This window comes from Oryx dammah, unplaced genomic scaffold, assembly GCF_014754425.2.
Source record: "Oryx dammah isolate SB20612 unplaced genomic scaffold, SCBI_Odam_1.1 HiC_scaffold_4, whole genome shotgun sequence".
In the NCBI taxonomy this organism is placed as follows: Eukaryota; Metazoa; Chordata; class Mammalia; order Artiodactyla; family Bovidae; genus Oryx; species Oryx dammah.
The window spans coordinates 40065396-40078443 of NW_024070188.1; the positions used below are offsets into that span (position 1 = coordinate 40065396).

The following is a 13048-nucleotide window of genomic DNA, read 5'->3' on the forward strand; positions in this document are numbered from 1 at the left end:
TATAGTGAAAGTTCTCTCTCTCACTTGCTTAGGCAACAAAGACAGCAACAGTGGAAAAGAACACAAAGATTCAGGTTGGGAGGACAGATCAAAGAGTACTTAGGAAATAGGGCATTAGGCAAGGTGTTTCCTAAACCATCTGAAACACAGGGACTGCCACCTTCAAAGACCACAGGAGATCTGCCAAGCACCTTGCCTAACCCAATCCATTTCATCTTGCCCTGATGGACAATTGTTTCTTCCTCAAAGGAACATTTGCTACTGCTTATTCCAGTGTCAACATATCTCTCAGTTTCTTGATAAAAACAATGTCTAGCACATAGTAGGCTACACATATTTGGTGCATAATGGAAAATTCTTTATAACTATTCCTAGGCTATTTCTCACATTTCTTTTGAACCAATGACATCAGATTATATATATATTCATATCTGTCTATCTATAGGCTTCTCCAGTGGCTCAGATGGTAAAGAATCCTCCTGCAATGTGGGAGACCTGGGTTCGATCCCTGGGTTGGGAAGATGCCCTGGAGGAGGGCATGGCAACCCACCCCAGTATTCTTGCCTGGAGAATCCCCATGGACAGAGGAGCCTGGAGGGCTACAGTCTATGGGGTCACAAAGAGTCAGACATGACTGATCTATCTATCACAGGCTTCAGTTTCCTATTTCATTATCTCATCTTTGTGGTTTTCCTATAAAGCCCTTATAAGCTCTCAAACAAGGCAGCATGCACTGCACTGGACTTATTTATATATGGTCCTCATTTTACTCCCTCCACGATGGGTGCTGGCCACCTCTATTTGAAATTATTAGCAATGCAATGCACATTATAATATGCTAATCCCTCAAATAAATTGTAAAATATCAGGGCAAGAAGAAACTTTTGAGTACGTTTGGTTCAAACTTCTAAATCTTATAAAGAGAAATCAAATCCGGACAAGTTATTATGACATATTCTAAGTCATGCAGCCGATTAATGGAAGAGCTGGAACCAGAAATGCCATTTTCAAATTATAAATATGTTATATTATATCATATAATCATTATTTGTCCATCAAAAATTATTTTAAGATAGAATCCAGGCACTCAAAACCAAACCCAACTTCCATATTGTCTAAATTATAAAAAAAAAATATCTGTTTTTTTAAAAATGCATGCTTTGCTTTAGATAAGTGAAAATGTTTTTCAATGACTCTCATTTATGGATTATTTTTGCATAAAAACCATGATTTAATGGTGCCAATTATAGAGCTTGTAAGTAAAGAACAAGTCTTTAGAGGAATAGGCTCCTCTGAGTATTGAACTTCTGTCTCACTTTTTAATGGGAATATATATTTAAATTCTAGGCTATCCCCTGTTAACTAAACCTGGCTCAAAAATATATGGAAAATAGTCCCCTCCTTTTAGTTTTCTCAATGTATCCCCACTGATTGCTATTCTGTGAATAGAATATATAATACTAAATATAAAAGTATATAATTTAAATTATGCAAAATTTTCTGATTCAATTAAAGTATGCAACCTATTTAGATGTATTTCACAAATATGTGAAATATATGAATGAATGTCACATTCCTAACATGATAAGCCCTCAAGATGTGATCCAAATTCCTTTACTGTTTCTCCAACACTCTGAGATAGAAACTGCTGTTTGAAAATATAAAATTCCCGATCCTTTGAAAGAAGCTGCTGTTTTGAAATCTATCTCTGCTTATATATGGCCATAAGTATGTGTACTGCCCAACATGACCCCCAAAGCAATAAGAAATTTTATATTCACAGATTCTCTGGAAAATATATGAATTAGGAAGTTATCCCAAATCCAAGAATACACATCAATGCGCTCTTCCATAAAATCGCCTTTGTATCTTGCAAATATATATATTAAAATGACCTTTACAAAGCAGTTCTCATCAGATGATTGATCGAGTATTTTTCACCAACACTAACAAAAGATAAAGCCCTGTCGAAAGCAGTAACTCTTTCTTTCTCTTGGTTCACAAATACTCTTTTTCACTGAGGAGGATGTTCTCATCACAGAATTCATCAGCCAAAGCTGAGTAAGCAAGAAGCGGCATTTTTGCCCACAGTCTGAGTCAACCCCCTTGGCCTGGGGCAGCTATAATTACTCTCGTATTCTAAAACTTGGTTGCAAACTGCTTTGTGATGGAGAAAACTGAGACCTGCCTTTTGCAGGTGCCCTGCTGTGAAGGCACAAGTGTCTATATCTTTGCCAGTCCTGTCATCCTGCTGACACAAGCCAGGGCACCCATCTCCCCTCCATGACCGACAGGCAGCACAAATTCCACATGCCTGCAAATTCAGAAAGGAACAAAGGAAGGGCATAAGAGCAAGTCAGCAACCTCCTGGCATTCCTGAAGCTCCACCAACGAACCTGGCATGTTAAGAGAGTGCTTGGGACACAAGGAGTGGGGAGCAGAGCATGTGTTAATGGAACGAGTGACAATGCACAGAGAGAAGTTTCCCCTTCTAAACAGAGGCTCAAGGATGCTCACCATCTTCCAATACATGGCCTCAGAGGGAAGCTGCACTGACTGTTATATATGCTGTGTTCAGGTACACTAACTCATATGTTATTTTATAATGCCTTAAATTTCAATAAACTGTAAACACTTTAGCAAGATACCCTTTAAATACTATACACAGATTCTTCAGATGAAAAATGTGGAAAGTTTCCCACGTGCAAGTGAACAGGTGATGAGATTTGCCATGTTCGACTACACAGAAGCTCATTTATTTAATATGAGTCATGTTAAAGCTCTAAATGGTGACATACTATGCCAGAATAATGACTGACATAGAGCAAAGTGCATATTAATAAATAAACGCACAAAATTTTACAGCTTTATTCTCCTCTTTGAGATGAAATGAAAGATTTCTGTTCAAAATGGCAACAATCTTATCCAAAAGCAGCAGAAACTAGGGACATAAGATCACAGTGCATTGCTCCACCAGAACAATGAAAATGTTACGATGGAGGAATATTAAAAATTACAACAGTGCTCACTCAAGTGCTATAATTAAAACTGTGTCAACATTTTGCTTGTAAAACAGTTTTCAAGGGAGGTTGTACATTAACCATTACAGCTGACTACAGACTTATATATGACACATAGGCTATTTTTTCCTCTGAGAAATATATTTCAATTGAATCAAAACTGATGAGGTCCCAGGTTCATATACTGTCAGAAAAAAAAAAAAAAAGACCTGACAGATTTTAAATAGAATATTCAGCTTAGCAGGTATGGTAATAACATATTCTTTCATTGTTCATTTAAAACTTTATGAAGTTAAAAGATTGACAAATGCTCTTATGTTCACCTTTAGCAAAAAATTTGTGCTTGATAATACTTTAGCTTCTCTTCAGATCATATATGTTTTTTGCCTTTTACTAAAGATATCTGTGGAAAAGAACAGTTATGAGGAGATTTTTTAGGGACTTAAAAAAAAAGTCATGATGTATACAACTTACCCTCAAATGGCTCAGAAGAAAAGCACCCATGTGTGTTCTCTCCCTCTCTGCCTAAATAGCTATTCTCCTACTAGATATTTATAGAGAGATAGATATCTAGAGATGGAGGCAGAGAACATATGATAAAGCAAATGAAGTAATTTGCTCAGAAATGAGCAAATCATATGGGTGCTCTTTACTATTCTTATTCTTGCAACTTTTCTGTAAGTTAGAAATTATTTTGAAACAGAAAATTCAAAGAACAAAAAAAGTGCCTGTTAACCATCTTTAATACACATTTTGCTCAAAAAATATATACTGCCAAGCATCAAAATCAAGAGCCCTTGCAACCAAGGATGTCTCCCATAGGCTGACAAACACACAGGACTGGAGGAACCACAGGAAAAGTGCCCTGAGGCCTGCCCCATTTAAGTTCCAGGTATTTGTGAGGGCAAACACAAGGACTTGAGTAGTCCTTTGGTTCAGTCTTTGAACACAAGGCAGTTTTTAAAAAGGTAAATTATATATCAAGAAAAAACAAAAGTAGGAAAAAGAGATGACGTTAGTATACCATGATATCTTTTACGTCTATAAGAACTGGCCCCCAATTTGAGCTGATCTCTGAACAGTCTATACAAAGAACAGCAAGAATCCATGGCCAACACTGGAGCAGTCGTTTGGCATCTCATCTGTAGAATGAGTGAGTTGATGCAAGAGTCTCTTTATCTCTGGGATATATGTCACTTACAGATCCACCAAAAAGTAATATTTTAAAGTAGAATCCTCAAATACACACTAATATATGTAAAACAACTAACAAAGACCTACATTATAGGATAGAGAACTATATTCAATTAAAAAAAAAATCTAAAAGGAAAAAGAATCTGGAAAAAGAATGTTGTAGTTTACAGTCACTAGGTCATGCCTGACTCTGAGACCCTGTGAACTACAGCACACCAGCTTCCCTGTCCTTCACTATCTCCCTGAGTTTGCTCAAACTCATGTCCATTGAGTCGGTGAGGCCATCCAATCATCTCATCCTCTGTCACCCCCTTCTCCTCCTGCCCTCAAGCTTTCCCCACATCAAGGTCTTTTCCAATGAGTTGGCTCTTCACATCAGGTGGCCAATGTATTGGCACCTCAGCTTCAGCATCAGTACTTCCAATGAATATTCAGGATTGATTTCCTTTAGGATTGACTAGTTTGATTTCCTTGCTGTCTAAGGGACTCTCAAGAGTCTTCTCCAGCACCACAGTTTGAACCCATCAATTCTTCAGTGCTCAGCTTTCTTTACAGTCCAACTCTCACAAGCATACATGACGACTGGAAGACCATAGCTTTTGACTAGATGGACCTCTGTTGGCAAAGTGATGTCTCTGCTTTTAATACACTGTCTAGGTTTGTCATAGCTCTTCTTTCAAGGAGCAAGCAGCTTTCAATTTCGTGGCTATAGTCACAGTGACTTTGGAGCCCAAGAAAAAAATCTGTCACTGTTTCCACTTTTTCCCCATCTATTTGCCATGAAGTGATGGGACTGGATGCCATGATCTTCACTTTTTGAATGATGAATTTTAAGCCAGATTTTCATCCTCATCAAGAGGCTCTTTAGTTCCTCTTCACTTTCTGCCATTAGAGTGGTATCATCTGCACCTGAGGTTGTTATTTTTCCCAGCAATCTTGATTTCAGCTTGTGGGTATATATATGTGTGTGTGTGTGTGTGTCTGTGTGTGTGTGTGTGTGTATATATATATCTGACTGACTTTGCTGTACAAGTGGAAGTAACACAGCGCTGTTAATCAACTGTACTTAAAAAATAATAATGAATTGTTTTTATTTCCCAAACAAGGGAAAGGAACTAGTTAACCAAATCCAGCATAAAGAGTCCCAGGCAGGATAAACCCAAGGAGGAGCACCCCAAGGCACATAGTAATCAAAGTGACAAAAATTAGAGACAAAGATAAAATATTAAAAGCAACAAGGGAAACAAAGACAAATGACATACAAGGGAAATCGCATAAGGTTATCTGCCGATTTCTCAACAGAAAATCTACAAGCCAGAAGGTAATGGCACAATATATTCCAAGTGATGAAAGGGAAGAACCTACAACCAAGAATTCTCTGTCCAGCAAGACCTTCAATCAGATTTGATAGGGAAATCAAAAGCTTTCCAAACAAGCAAAAGCTAAGAGAATGCAGCACCACTAAATCAGTTTTACAACAAACACTAAAGGAACTTCTCTATAGTCAGTAAACTTGACAAGAGAAGGAAAAGATCTACAAAAATAAACCACAAACAATAAACAAAATGATAATAGGATTATACATATCGATAATTACCTTAACTGTAAATGGATTAAATACACCAACCAAAAGACATAGACTGGATGGGTGATAAGGAAGCTGGAGTAGCAATACTCATATCAGCCAAAATAGACTTTAAAACAAAGACTGTTATGAGACAAAGAAGGACACTACATAATAATCAAGGGTTCAATCCAAGAAGATATAACAATTATAAATCTATATGCACCCAACAATAGGAGCACCTCAATATGTAAGGCAAATACCAACAAAATAATAATAAAATATTTTTAATTAAAATTCTAAAAACTTAAAAACATAAAGTAGAACCCTCCAAAATTTCTACAGGTAGGAAAGACAATCAAAGCTAATCACTGTGTCTAGTATCCAAGCCACAGATTTCCATAGCACAAATAGTTTTTATAAATATCTTCTCGGAACAAGGAAGTGATGGCTTTTGTCTATAATTCCAAACTCACCAGAAACATACACCTGTGTACGGCAGGTGAAAGTGAATGTGTACACAGGCCCACACAGAAAGAAAATGATCTCAGCCAAAGAACACACATTTCAAACTTGTAAGGTGACTGCTTCAAGGTGTTATTTATTTAAAATCCCAGAATGAGATTTTATTTAGAAATGAAAATATTTAATAAACTAGTCAGGTAAAGTTTTACTCCAGGAGAGGCTTTAAATACACCATCCCCATATCTAGAATATACAAAGCTTTTTAGGTGGGAAGAATGTCCCTCAGGACAATAAAGACAATCAACATCACCGATGTAGGAAAAATGAAACCCACTCCTGGTCTATTCACACTTAGCAAAATATAAGTACATTTAGAAATAACTTCTTATACTTGACTTAAATAGTCTAATAATGGTCTGAACCAAAAGATAAGACTCATCCATTAACTGCTGATGGCATCAGAGTATCACCTGATGCTAGATTGATGGGTGAGACTTCTACGTAAGATATTAGTGAAGCACATTTATATATAAGTAAGATACAATGTCCTTCTGGAAATAAAAGGGATACTGCATGTGGTGGTAAGATATTAAGCTTATATTGTCAGAACAACATGGGAAAATCAGAGAAAACCAACTTGGTCAAAGAAGAAAATCCTACGGTATCCCACTGGCAACAGGGAGCAGAAGTGACCCTTCCTGGGTCACACCATTTCACATTATCCCCCAGGTATTGCAGGCAATGAGGGTGCATTATCAGGGTGAAGTCAACTGAAAGGACAGGGAAATTTTGATGCTTTTTTCCTACCGCTAACTGGTACATGCCCATGGAGGTGAATGTGACACAATGAAAAGGAGAAAAGGTTTCTTAACGTATCTGAGCGTTTATGAAAAACATAAATATACTGAGCCTAGGTTTCATCATCTGTAAAACAAAGATGATGTTATTTACGTCACAGTGTCTACATAGGACTGAATGGGATAACATGTGAAAGTGCTTGGAAAACTATGACATTTAGACAATAAACAGACTTATTATGATGGTAATGAGCCACCAAGAGATGGAGCTAATTCTCAATTCAATTATCCTTCTGAATTCATGTTAAAGCCAGCACATTCAGACAATTTTTACATAAAGCAATGTTGTGCAATATTGACATAAATTTCGAGAGATCTCTAGAGATGATAAGGAATTTGCTACACTATTAAAATACTTCATGTTATAAAATGATAGTAAAATCACAGCAGATAATCTGTTGCAGATTAAAATCTAAAGCCCTTAAGTGAAGTGAAGTCGCTCAGTCATGTCTGACTCTTTGTGACCCCATGGACTGTAGCCTACCAAGGCTCCTCCGTCCATGGGATTTTCCAGGCAAGAGTACTGGAGTGGGGTGCCATTTCTTTCTCCAAAAGCCCTTAAGATGAGCCTATTTCTACACCAATGAATTCAGTAATTGTAACCCAGTAATTAAAGATACAGGTTTTTTTGTTAAATTTCAAGTAAGAGAAAAACGAATGAAGGATGAACAAATGAATGAAAAGAGAGACACAGACATAAACTTGGTTGTCTCTGCATAACAGTCAGGATATATTCACTTTCTTTACTTGGTTTGAATGTCCCATTAAAAATATTTGAATTCAAGTCCACCAGTTCCCTTAAATCTCAACTCAGTTAACTTAGTGCAAGGAAATTATATACATACACTAAGCTATCTGACTTGAGGAAACTAAAATAATGATTGATTAAGTTGATTACTTTCTTCTTTTTTTGGCTCTGGGGTAAATGATATAATCATGAATCTTTTAGTATTTTTATTCATCCATTCCTCAATTTATTTTAATTTGTATTTCTTTTACGATAAACCAAGAATTCTCTTACTTTCTTTTGACTACACTGTGCAGTCTGTGGGATATTAGTTCTCCAACTAGGAATTATACCTGCACCCTGTGCACTGAAGCAGGAGTTTTAACCACTGGACCACCAGGGAAGTCCCTTCAATTTCTTATTGAGTGTCCATTATGTGCCAGGAACTTAGCCAGTGAGAAGGAAATTCTCACTCTCTCTCTCGTTATATATATATATATATATACACAGTCTTGCTTGCCATTCAGTTCCAAGTTCTGTTAGTACCATATAACTCAAGCCTTACTCTTGACCTCAAGTGTCTTAACGTATCCCTGTAAAATATACTCAGGGAGTATGGAATCAGGGGAAGAAAAATCCTACAATTTTAGAAGCTTCAGTCTATTGTAGGCAGATTTTCAGACACAAGCAAAACCCATCTTTTACTGTTGCCATGTCCCTTATGGGTGTTGTAAATATTGCTGGTACATTTATACATTTTAAAGTTTGTTTTGTTTCGTTTTAAAGCTGTTTAATTTGTAAACATGCCCTGGAGCATCCTGAGAGCATCAAGCCTTTGAATATTTCTTTATGAACTGATTCAATAATAATGAATCAATTACAGGTTCACTGGCACATACACTCCCCACCTGAAATGAAAACTTTAATGACCAAAAGGAGCTCACAGGCTTAAGCAGCTGCCCCGGGTCACAGACACAGAGACAGTCAAATCCCTCAAATAAGGGTACCGTGATGAATTAGATGTTCAGGAAGTACCTAAGCTGCAGGTAAGGGTTAATGTTGGCAGCCTCCAAAGAAAAAGAAAAGAATCCTCAAAGGTTACTTTAAACATTAATTTGGAGCTGAGAGTACAGTGATTGGAGTCGGGAACCCTGACTAAACATGGTCAGGGGCCAGCCTCTATTATCAGGGGATGGAGCTGGTGGGCTGGGGTACTAGGGCCTACACTCAGTTAAGTTGCAAAGAACACACATAGATGCCACCTTCACCATGTGAATTCCAGCCTGGCTACTAATGTGTGAAAAAGATACTTCACACTGCATTTTTCACCTTCATTTCATCAAAGTATAAATAATGAGGAACATAGAATCCTCTATTCGTACCCTGAAGCACCTTTGAATATAATATAAAAGTGATATTTTTGTCAAAAAAGATACACTCTTTTCAGCACAATTATGATTTTTTTTGAGTGGGGGAGGTAACTTAGAAAGCCAATATATAATAGCCACGTATGGAAAAAGGATAGTTACGTATAGGTGCAACTACATATAGATGTAGTTACGTAAAGAAGACTGAGTGCTTAAGAATTGATGCTTTTGAACTGTGGTGCTGGAGAAGACTCTTGAGAGTCCCTTGAACTGCAAGGAGATCCAACCAGTCAATCCTAAAGGAAATGAACCCTGGATATTCATTGGAAGGACTGATACTGAAGCTGAAGCTCCAATATTTTGGCCACCTGATGCAAAGGCCAATTCATTGGAAAAGACCCAGATGCTGGGGAAGATTGAAGGCAGGAGGAGAGGGTGGCGGAGAATGATACAGTTGGATATCATCACCAACTTAATGGACATGAATTTGAGTAAACTCTGGGAGATAGTGAAGGACAGGGAGGCCTGCATGCTGCAGTCCACAGGGTCACAAAGAGTCGGACATGACTTAGTGACTGAACAGCAACAATGGAAAATGGGTGTGTGGGAAGACAGGCCCAGTGCAGGAGAGCCAGTGGCTTGACAAGCTCAGAAAACCTATGAGGGGGAGGGGCTGCAGTGGGTGAAGGAAGAGCACTGGGAGGAATTAACAGTAACTGTTATCCTGAGAGAAGGAGCAAGTCCCACGCTATCCTGAGAGAAGAAGCATGGCCAGGCATCCAGAAGGAAATCTGTAAGTTATTTGCTGAAGGAGAAAAAAATCTTTTTTGGTCAGCAAAAAAAAATTTGCTGAAGGAATTATGAGACTGCGATATGAAGAAGTCACAGACCCAAGACATCTTTACCACATTCAGAGGAGCAACGTGTTGAAACAACAAGGGGAACCTCGAAGGTGGAGACGGAAGAGTTGAAGAGGAAAGAGAAAGTGGCGCCAGTAACGGAGCCCAGCCCTAGGAGCAGAGGCCAGGAGATGAAGTGTGAGACACTCTGGGGACCCCGTAATGGGGGACATCACCGCTGAGGGCATGCAGGCTCAAGTGAATGGAGGCACCGTGAGAGCACCGCTCTGGAAATGTGGTGGGGAGCTTATAAGGACACAGAGAAAGTTCTTTATCTTTAGATATTAGTTTTCCACAACAGGTAAAGGGTTCAGCAGGCTGGGGGAAGGTAGAAACACAGGCTTGGACCAAAAATGATTTGAAATAATGTTATACTTCAAAAAAAATTTTTTTTGCTTAAGTCTCATTAATTTGCAAACAGAATGAATCTAAAAATAAAATATAGATACCACTGTGGCAAGTCATCTTATTTTTTAAATACTAAAAAAGAAAAACCTCTCTTGATTGATTTGACTGAGACTTTTCTCCCTAATTACCTTTTTATTCTCTGCTGCTGAAATAAAAACAAGACATAACTAATCAGTAATTTTACTAAGCATCCCTGAGGGTGATTTTATCCATGCTATCCAGAGAGCTAAACAAAAATAATTATTTGTGGTCTAGTGCAATGAAGAATCTAGTTAGACTATATATACATACACGCACGACCCTATTCTCATATATTTTCAAATATTTTAAACAGCACTGTTACTTAAATAAGGGCTGCCTTAAAACAGTAACTGAATTCAATGACTTAATTCATTCTTTTGAGCCTCTTCACGTGAGACTGAATTATCGCTTAATGACTCCCTTTACCATTCAAAAACGAATAGCTTTTTTTTAAGCAAGAAATAATGTGAAAATAGAACACTTGAAGTAAAATTATAATCATTATGACGCTGTCACTTTAACATCTATACACTTAATTGTTTTACAACTGACATGTAAGAAAAAATGTCCCACAGCTAAGTAGAAATATGCTGCTGAATGTTCACAGTGTGGAAGGGAGGACCTGAAGACAACATAAATGAAAACGCAGAACAGTGATTCTGGCTCTCAGGTCCCTAATCTATGAGACCACTACGCAGAGCTTGGAGACAGAAATGAAGGCCTTCCTTTATTTTTTGTTTTAAAAGGTGTGCATAAACGAGGACTAAAATGAGCTATGCATTGTAAACGCCAGCACTATTAGACGCCTGCGTCTTTTTTACCTTATGCTTCAGAAAGCAACGAGATTAGGTGCTGGGATGATACAAATTGAAATTTGCAACTTTTAATAACCTTCGATGTCCTGTCGACAAATATCTGTCTCCCCAGCTCAACCGTGTCTCCCCAGCTCAACCGTGTCTCCCCAGCTCAACCCCTCCCCTCATGCTTCCCAAGGAGGCAAAAGGAGTCAGAGACTGCCCTTGGAAACAAGAATTCATCAGACTGCTGTGAGACATGCTGGTGAGAGAAACACAAGCAGAATGGAGCCTTCAGTTCATATATGCGCCCATTTTGAATTTCCCAGCTTTGCTGGTTGGTGTAACAAGCAGCACACAACAACTGTGGGAGCTGCTGCATTAGCAAGCTGGCCAAAGTACCCCTGTCATTTACACTCCCCCACTGCACAACCAGGATGGGAACATTTGCTCTATTGGAAGGCAGCGATAAGGATGGATTTTTTAAAGTTTCCATTTTTAAGTGAAAATGAAAGAAAAATGCTCTTCTAGATGTGTTGTGCCTTTGAGCTCCATTTGAAAAAAGAAAAAAAAGGCAGAGAAAGCTGCTGTGAAGGTCACTGAGTGAAAGAACTTCCTCGGGGCACAGAATAAATTAAATCCCAAGGAAAAAATAAAATGTGATTTCCAGAGTGTGAGGCACAAACTCCAAATGACAATGATTGACAGCCAAACTATATCCGTGCAATATCCAAGACTGCACGTTCTCATTTACCTCAGTGTAGCCAGCAAGCGCCCATTAAACATCCGTCTGATGCCCAAATTAACCTTCTTGGCAAACTGAAAGAGGCACAAACTATCATAATCAACCTTTCATTATCACAGCAGCCTCTAGTTAAAGGGTCAGAATAATTGTGCCATCAGAGCCTTGATTGTTTTCAATCAACAGACGGCTGGAGTGACAGCTCGGTGATGGAGGGGTCTGATGAAACCGCACCAGGCCTAATCAGAGCAGATGAAAGGAAGGCATGATTGGTGCAAATGAACAGTCGTGCCTCTCCTTTTCATTTACAATCTGAAATTACTCTTAAATTTGTGGGCTTTTTTTTTTCCCTCCCTTATGAGCACCACTGAAAGAATGTTTGACTTATTATGAGTTCTGACAGTGCAGAGTTATAAAACACAGGTAGGGTTATCAGCTGAGGCTTTAAGTGGGTATTCAGCATAATTCTAACAGATTCACTCTTGAAAAGCACAAAATGACTAAAAAGGCTTCCAATGACCTAACCTCTCAGTGCTGTTTGATTAACAGACCCATTTATTCCACTGGCATTCTAAATGATGAGATGATAAAACCGAGGCCAGAAATATCTTGTAAATGTTTTCTCTCAACCCCTCTGCTCTGCTTACTTCAGTACCAGTTTCTCTGCCCCAAATCCTTTACTGTTCTTGAAGATCACCACATTAGGAGCTCAAAGGACCTCATCCATCAGAGGGTACAGATCAAATAAGGGTGATTTTGAGTTAGGAACACGTAGCTGTACTGGGAGCCACAAGGGTAGGTGGAACCCACCAAACCTATGCTGACATTAAAAAGAATATTTGAGGAAAGGAATAAAAATTTCTGTGATAGGCCAGGCGAAATTCGGCACAAAGAAATTTGGAAAAAAAATTGAGATGATTTTTGCTGCATTCATGTGGCAACTACACAGACTATAGTCATTAATATTCTTAAATAATTTATGATAATAGA

General features: G+C 38.2%; 1 protein-coding gene and 1 pseudogene across 2 annotated transcripts in view; one reads left to right on the forward strand and one right to left on the reverse strand.

The window, feature by feature from the left end:
- Positions 1-13048, reverse strand: part of KLHL32 (kelch like family member 32) — a 230930-nt gene that overhangs the window by 41981 nt on the left and 175901 nt on the right. The gene's annotated exons all lie outside the window — the stretch shown is intronic.
- LOC120863124 lies at positions 3371-3478 on the forward strand (annotated as a pseudogene).